The following is an 8695-nucleotide window of genomic DNA, read 5'->3' on the forward strand; positions in this document are numbered from 1 at the left end:
AGCTATAACTTGAATAATTTAGCACAGGAGACCTAGTGTCTTATCCACACTAGACTTCCCCAGTATGTTAGCTAGCATGTTAGTTTAATGTGTTAACATCACACCTTTAAATCCAAGTTAGGACAAAATTAACTAGTCTAGGCTGAAACCTTGTCTCAAAAGCGTTAGCCTGTGCTGCACTAAGAGTTAAACGAACTTTTCAATTGGACCAAGCTAATATGATTGAAAATTGCACTCTTTTTTGCCCATCAGACTGGCCACATTGGGAGCAGATTTTGACCCAATACTTAAATTTTGAAGGTCACTGCTGGTACCTTGCCAAATAAATGTATGAAATGTAGAAACATGTCTTGGTGATTTTAGCTGTGAAAGTGTGCCTGCCTATGCGTGAGAGAGAAAGAAAGAAACCCCACCCGCATAGCTCAGTTTGTTACATGGCTATTTCAGTATTTTGATCCTCAGGTAAACTGATTTGCATGCAAATTTGGTCTGATGGGAGAACTCAGAATTGGATATTGAAAGATAATATAGTATAATAAATTACTATTTTAAACATATCACTGTTTGCAATTTCCTTTCCTATATAGTGTGCAAATCACAGATAATGTACAAGAACAGTATAACTTAATTGGATATCCCAAAATTAATATTCTCAGACATAATGTCTGTTTTGTATCCTGTAACGCCATAGGGTGTAATTTTTATTTTACCTTTCCTGAAGGTAACAAAGCACTAAAAGCAAAAGTATGTCCCATTCAAATTACCTATTGAAGCATTCATTTTAAGACTATAGTATTAAAGAGTCAGATTTATTTTCCATTTGGAGAAGAGTAATCATTGGGCATTCATATAAGATAGTTTTGATAATTTTTACAATTTCTTATAAAACTGCCTACCTATCTATGCCATGACCGTCTGTGCCTAATTAAGTCATTTGATATTTGACAGTAGCAAAAACATTGTGACAAGTCTCAGGGGGTAGCCATATTAGTCTGTAAGTGCAAAAACGACTAACAGTCCGGTGGCAACTAGGCGTAAGCTTTCATGGGTAAAAAAACACTTCTTCATATGCACAGAGTGGACACTTCAAAGTGTCACAGGACTCCTTGTTGTTTTTGCAAAAACATTGGTTACTTACTGCAGTTTCCATAATGTGCTTACAAGTTTTGTGTATCACATTACCTGATGGGATATGTTTTTTCATTCTGGAAATAATAAAGAAATTTTGATGATACTTATCATCTTACTGATACTTATTTCTGTGAGTCACCAATGGGCAGAAATCTACAAATACATTTGTATTAGCATGAGGCATCACTTGATTTGGGTAGCATTCATTTTGGATAGTGTTGCTTGTTGACATTGTGACCCCAAATAAACAGTAGGTTGGGATGATAGGAGCTGAAAACATAACTAGTGATGCCCAAACCATAACACGTTATGTTATCTGTTCTTTCCTAATGGATCTAATTGTGGTCAGTGCTTTTGTTTCCTTTGCATTACAAAGCTTACAGGAAAGCCAGATATCCAAATAAAACTTTCTTTAATGGAAGCAAAAGGATGCTGTACTGAATTTAAATATACTGCGTGCATATGCAGCATTTCTTTTGCCTCAGTATTGTCTACTGTCTGTCCAGTTTCTTTACTTCTCTGTTAGGATTTTACTAACTGAGGAGATCCTGATGCATTTGCCTTGCATTTGTTGCTACATATTTGTTCCACATTGTACCAGTTTCTTCTTTCAATACATAAAGGTTTATTGCTACTTCTAGTGCAGGGGATGAAAGAAAAGCATGAAACATGCTTTTCTCAGGAGCATGCTCTTTCTTTGAAGGTTTTTATGAAGATGTCGATTACTTGACGTCACTTTTTAAAGAGATTTCAATTGTTTTTCTTCTTTCTAGGACACCTCTCCCCTAGGTTATAGGACATATATTATTTTCTTTGTTTAATGTACTTTTGATCATGGCAAAATAAGATTGACATGGTTTGTCCATGATGAAATATTTCCCCTAGTTAAATAAACCATTTTAATTTACTGGTGCTGTTGTAGTTGAGCAGGTTGGAATCTAGATCACCTTAAATTCCACTTTTAAGGCTTTGTCTTCACTTCTAAAATTAAAGCATACCTGTGGCAGCGCTTTAAAATGAAAGCAAGGCCATGGTACGAATGCTGAAAGAGAGCTCTCCCAGCTCAATGTAAACCATCTCCATAAGAGGCCATTTACATTGGCACTTTGTAGCTCTATATAAACCATCTCCACCAGAGGGGTACCTAAAAGTGTTGGGAACCCATTTACACTGGCGCTGAACAGCACTGTAACTTGCTCCACTTGGAGAAAGAGTGTTTTTCACGCCCTCAAGCCAGAAAGTCACAGTGCAGTAAAATGGCATTGTAGATTTAACCTAATACATTTAAACCTCCGTACTTCAGGTGTCCCTAATTCATGGTACAGAGGAGGAAGTAGCTCTGTGTACTGCCACTCGCTCTGCTCCCAGCTGGACAATGGCAGTACCTAGAGCTGCTTCCTGTGAGATTTTTCCCTGCTAGTCCCATAGCGGTGGAGGACATGGAGCAACATATGCCCTGGGAGCAGGGAGACAGGTAAGCATCCCACCCCCTCACACTCAGACCCCTCCCTGGTGCAGCAAAATCTTTAATCTGGTTTACCCTGTTGCCCAGAATATGCCAGATCAAAGAGGTTCAAGTGTACTATAAAGATTTTGTTTTGATACAGAACTTTTGTTTTTCTTTAATGGGAGAAAGGCAACAGATTCTTTTAGTCCAGCATGGCTTTGTTGGTGCTGTATCAAACCATTCTGAAGTACCTTGAGTTTTGCTTATTCTAAGTAGAAAACCTGGTCAAAATGTTCAGATTTTGGGAAGCCTAATATTGATTTTAGTGGGAGTTGTGGATCTCTTTGAAAATCAGGCATCTTTGATTTAGGTAGTGAAATACCAGTTTATGAGCCTAACTTTAAATAACCATTTTTAAAAGTTTTGCCCAGTACTATAAACTGTTTTAAAAAAAATCATGCTATCAGACTAGTTCCTGCTACCCAAGGTGTCTGCTGTGTGACCGTAGAGTTGCTCTCTGTACTTGAGCTATTGTCAGAAGAGAACACTGAATGAAGATCAAATATGTGCAGGGCAAAAGTCTAACCTGGAGTCTACATAAAAAGATAGGTCAGATGGGTCACTTTCACCAGATATGTGAACATAATTTTTTGTGCATGTGGACTTTTTTTACTTTGTGGCCAAAACGGATATTGGATCATACATGTGGATTTTGCTATAAATGATGCATAAATGTGATTGCTGTGAAAAGAGTAGAAAGGTCCTATGCTATTTTATGGCATCTCTATTGCCGAAGACCATCTGACTTGCAGGGTTCTCTCTTGCTGAGAAGTGAAATATTTATTGTTTCAGGTATGTGCCGTCTGCCTACTAATTTGTGTAGTTTTGTAAATATTTGTGACCATAGTAGAGAGAAAACCATTTCAGACCTTTTTTGGTTGCTGTATCTGTACCTTTAATTGTTTTAGCCCTGTGATATTTCATTACAGGCATGTCTAGTGGTTTTAATAAAACAATAAGGTATGCAAGGAACATAACCAGATTACCAGTAGTGAATCATGTGCATACACTCTATTTCAGTTGCACTAAATAGTGTGGGGGGAGGGATGCATTTTCCTTTTAATATGCTTGAGTAAAAATTTGCATGCAATTGTCATGTCAGCAGGTTTATATTTACTACTCCTACACACACAGGGTACAGGAAATGTTGCAAGTTGACTGTGAATTCATCCAGCCCCATCTCTGCAGGAAAAGCATATAGTTCATGCTCCTAAACGAGTGGATTCCCTGAGATCTCAGGGTCTGTCTACACTACAAAGTTAATTCGAACTAACAGACGTTAGTTCGAATTAACTTTGATAGGCGCTACACTGGCGCTCCGCTAGTTCGAACTTAATTCGAATTAGCGGAGTGCTTAATTCGAACTAGGTAAACCTCATTCCACGAGGACTAACGCCTAGTTCGAATAAGCTAGTTCGAATTAAGGGCTGTGTAGCCACTAAATTTGAACTAGTGGGAGGCTAGACCTCCCCAGCTTACCCTGGTGGCCACTCTGGGCACCACCAGGGAAACTTGTCTGCCCCCCTCCTGGCCCCAAAGCCCTTAAAGGGGCACGGGCTGGCTACACAGTTTGTGCCAGTTGCAAGCCTGCCAGCACCCAGCCAGCAGACCCTGCACCTGGCAGGCCATGAGCCAGCCACCCGATGCCACCAGCCCTCCGCCTCTTCCCGGGACCAGCCTGGCGGCTCCCAGGAGCCTGCTCAGGGCCACAAGAGGCGGGCGCCCGCTTGGTCTAGTGCGGAGATCGTGGACCTCATTGAGGTTTGGGGGGAAGCCTCCAATGTCCATGATCTCCACACTAGCCACAGGAATGTGGCTGTCTACGGCCGCATGGCTGACAGCCTGGCCGCCAGAGGCCACCAGCGGACCCGGGAGCAGGTCCGCTGTAAAATAAAGGACCTACAGCAGTTCTACTCCCAGGCCTGCCTGCCAGGGGCTGACCTGGAGGTTTGCCCCCACTTTCACGCTCTGGTCCGCATCCTGGGGGCTCATGCCGTCCATGCCCCCCGGGTGGTCATCGACCCCGGGGCAGAGGGACCTGTTCTGGACACCGAGGAGGAGGAGCTGGAGGACGCCGCAAGCCAGGAGCCTGCGGGGAGCCTACCCAGGACCCCCGTGGAACCCCACAGACCACATCTCCTGTGTCGTCCGAGGCCGTGGAGGCCTCCACCTGTGAGTACCATCATGCTTCCCTTATGTGTACGGGTGGGTGGGGGGAAGAGGGAGCCCAGGGACCGTGTGCCTGGGCCTTACCCACCATGGAGCAGCAGCTGGGTGTCATGCAGGGGCCTTGGCCTTGTGGAGGGGGGCTGGGTTTCACCCACCTTGTCCCCAGGGAGAGCTGACCGCTGCTCTTGTTTCACCACAGCTGCAGCACCTGGGACTGCAGGGCGCACCACCCCGCCTGCAACAGCCACCCACGCCCGGGCCAGCTGGCGTGCCAGGAATGAGGAGGACTACCAGTGGTGGCACCTCCGGTTCAGGGAGCAGCTGCTCCGCAACCAGGAGCACTGGGTCCGGGAGGACCTTCAGCTGCATCAGCGGAGTGTGGATGCGCTGGAGGAGCAGGGCTGTGGCCTCAGAGCCCACCTCCAGACCCTGGTGGACTGGTTCTTGCCTCCTCCTGCTCTGGCTCCTGCGGCTGCCCCAGCTCTCGCTCCTCCTCCCACCCCTGATACCTCTGCTCCCTCTCCTGCTTCCTCTGCACCCCCCGTCCCTCCTGCCCCCCCCTCCACACCCGCTCCCCCCCGAAGCCCCGCACCCGCAGTGTTGCGAGACGGGAGAGCCAGCCGGACCCCCAACTCTGAGCTTTCCCTTCCCTTCCTCCCCTTCCACCCCATTCCAGCTCCCTCCTCCCAGGTTCTCCCACCCTCACTCCTCCCTCCCCCCACCCCAGTTATGTAAAATACAGAGAGTTTTTTTTTCAAAACAGGTGTCTTTATTTGACATTAGGAAGGGAGGTTAGGGAGGGGAAAGTGGAAGGGGGAGAGGGTGGAAGAAGGCCCCAGTGGGGCATGCAGGGAGAGTTCAGTCCTCCTCCTCCACCTGGAAGCTCTCCCGCAGGGCTTCTCGGATCCAGACGGCCCCCTGCTGGGCTTCCCAGATGGCAGCGGTGCGGGGCTGAGCATACTGGCCAGCCATGCGGTCAGCCTCAGCCATCCAGGCTGGCAGGAAAGCCTCCCCCTTCCTCTCGCACAAATTGTGCAGCACACAACATACTGCCACCATGGGAGGGATGTTGTGCTCGGCGAGGTCGAGGCGGGTGAGGAGGCACCTAAATCGGGCTTTCAGTCGCCCGAAGGCCCCCTCTATCACGATGCGGGCCCTGGTCAGCCTGGCATTGAAGGCCTGGTGGGAGAGGTTGAGGTGCCCTGTGTAGGGCTTCATGAGCCAGGGCTGTAGGGGATAGGCCGCATCCCCCACCAGGCACACGGTCATGTCCACGTCCCCGACCCTGATGTGGCGGTCAGGGAAGAAGGTTCCAGCGTGCAGCCTCTGGCACACGGAGGAGTTCCGGTAACCTTGGTGTCATGTGCCTTGCCGGACCAGCCCACATTAATGTCCGTGAACTGGCCCCGGTGGTGTGTCACAGCCTGCAGGAGGATGGAGAAGTACCCCTTGCGGTTCACATACTGGGAGGCCTGGTGTTCCGGGGCACGGATGGGGATGTGCGTCCCGTCGATGGCCCCCCCACAGTTGGGGAAGCCAAGGGCGCCGAACCCCCAGATGACGGCGTCTGGGTCGGCGAGGCAGACCACACTGCGGAGCAGCACCCGGTTGATAGCCTTGACCACCAGCGGAGAGACACAGCAAAGCGCGAATCAGTGTGGCGCCCAGGTGGCTGGGAGTGCTCGTGCCCTGGCAGTGCTCTGCGCCCCACTCCTGGGAGCAACCCCCCCGGGCGGCGTGTAGTACAGCCGGGAGAGACCGGCCCCTCTGGTGCAGGGCACTTTTGCCGCCTCCTCCTCCCCATCCCCCTGTTTTCCCTGGGGCGGCCCATCCCCTCCTTGCAGTCCCCTCCCCCCCAGCCCAGTGGCCGGCGAATGCCGTACCTGCACGAGCACCGCTCCGACGGTGGATCTCCCCATGCCAAACTGGTTCCCGATGGATCGGTAGCTGTCCGGCGTGGAGAGCTTCCAGAGGGCGATGGCCACACGTTTCTGGAGGGGGATGGCGGGCCTCATGTGAGTGTCCCTTCTGCGCAGAGCAGGGGCAAGCCACTCGCAGAGCTCCAGGAAGGTGTCCCTCTTCATCCTGAAGTTCTGGGTCCACTGTTGGTCTCCCCAGCACTCCAGGACAATGCGGTCCCACCAGTCACTGCTGGTGTCCAGATGCCAGATGTGGCGGGGCACGCCCGTGCCTGGGCACCGCCTCAGCTGTGCCATGGTCCCCAGGGTGGCCAGGTGGAGAGGCAGGGGGCTGATGTGCACCAGGTGGAACCAGGCAGCCTCCAGCCATTGCTGGCAGGCTTGCAGCAGCAAGTCCAGAAACTGCACCAGAAAGTGCAGGGCGAGCTCTGGCTCCATGTTGCCACCTGCGGCGGCGTCCCCAAAGGGAAGCACCGACACAGACGGGCACAGAGAAAAACGCTTTGCTGTCCCTTGGCGAGGTAGGCAAGGAAGCGGAAAAACTGAGAACCGGCTGTCCAGGGGGGTCCCTTTAAGCATGAGCCTCAGATAGCCTCAGACAGCAGCCACACAAAGCAACTACTGACCTGATGCCCTGCCAGAACCGGTTTCAGCTGCCCTTTAATGCGCCCCTGCGTCCAATCAGTGTGGATGCGCTAGTTCGAATTAGCAAAATGCTAATTCGAACTAGTTTTTAAGTCGAGATGTGCTAGTTTGAATTAGCTTAGTTTGAATTAACTAATTCGAACTAAGTTAGTTCGAATTAGTGCTGTAGTGTAGACATACCCTCAGTTAGTTCTCACGGTTTTTTGATGGACCTGATTCTCCACAGAAGCTTCCAGCCTGAAATCTGGCTTGTACTTGACTTCATCATTGTTCTCTCTTCCTGGACCCTTATGACAGAAGACAGACTCAACAGCTCACTTCATCAGTATTAATTTACCCAGAAAAAACACTTTCAGAATGGATACACACACACACACCCTTGTTGAGCAATCATAATCCCAAATCCAACATCAGCACAGAGACTAAATTCATTGGGAACATGTGCCCCCAAAACAAAATCACATACAAATAGCTTCATACAGGTGAAGCCCAGTTATGAACATCTGTTATCACACATTTCATACCATGCTGAAATTAGAGTTCTTACAAAAATCCAATTCCCTCTGACACTGCCATCAAATCTGAATTAACCTATACAGCAAGAGATGAAACAAAAACACACTTGCATGCTTCACAAGTAATTTAATTTCCTTTGTTTTCAGATGATACCATGCTCTAGTGCTGAAAGTTGCGTGCTTCTTGAGAGTACAATTGCAAAATAGTTTCCTTAGATGGGATATCTGGAAAGCACCATCTCATCTTTCATCCCCATCCTCTAACCCTACCTGTGGAGTAGGTTGCTTCTGGCATCTTTATAGGGCAGGATGAGTTTTTAGGTTTCCATTAAGCAGGGATGAACATAGGGCAACCTACTCTACTCTTGAGCTTTGTACCCAAGACTTTATCGACACTGCAGGGTTTTTGTGCAAGAAGTGTTTTGCGGAAGAGATCTTCAAAAGCACATCGCAAACGCAATTTGCTATTGCGCAAGAGAGCGTCCACACTGCATGGACACTCTGGTACAAGAAAACTCTGGTTGCCATTAACAGAATGGCCATCAGAGCATCTGTGCTTTTTCTGATCGGCTCTTTTTGGGCAAGAAACCCTAGTGGAGCATCCACACATGCCTTTTTGCACAAGAGCTGTAGCGCAAAAAGGAGTTATTCCTCATGGGGAGAGAAATAACTTTACCGGCAAAAGCCCTCTGTCCTGTCGATTTACTGTGGAGTTTTTTGCACAAAAATGTGCTTGAGGAGTGGACGCTTTGCCGGTTTTTGTGCAAAGCCAGCTGTTTTTGCACAAAAACCTTGTAGACATAGCCCAA

Source organism: Pelodiscus sinensis, chromosome 1 (genome assembly GCF_052426305.1).
Source record: "Pelodiscus sinensis isolate ZL-2025 chromosome 1, ASM5242630v1, whole genome shotgun sequence".
Taxonomy (NCBI): domain Eukaryota; kingdom Metazoa; phylum Chordata; order Testudines; family Trionychidae; genus Pelodiscus; species Pelodiscus sinensis.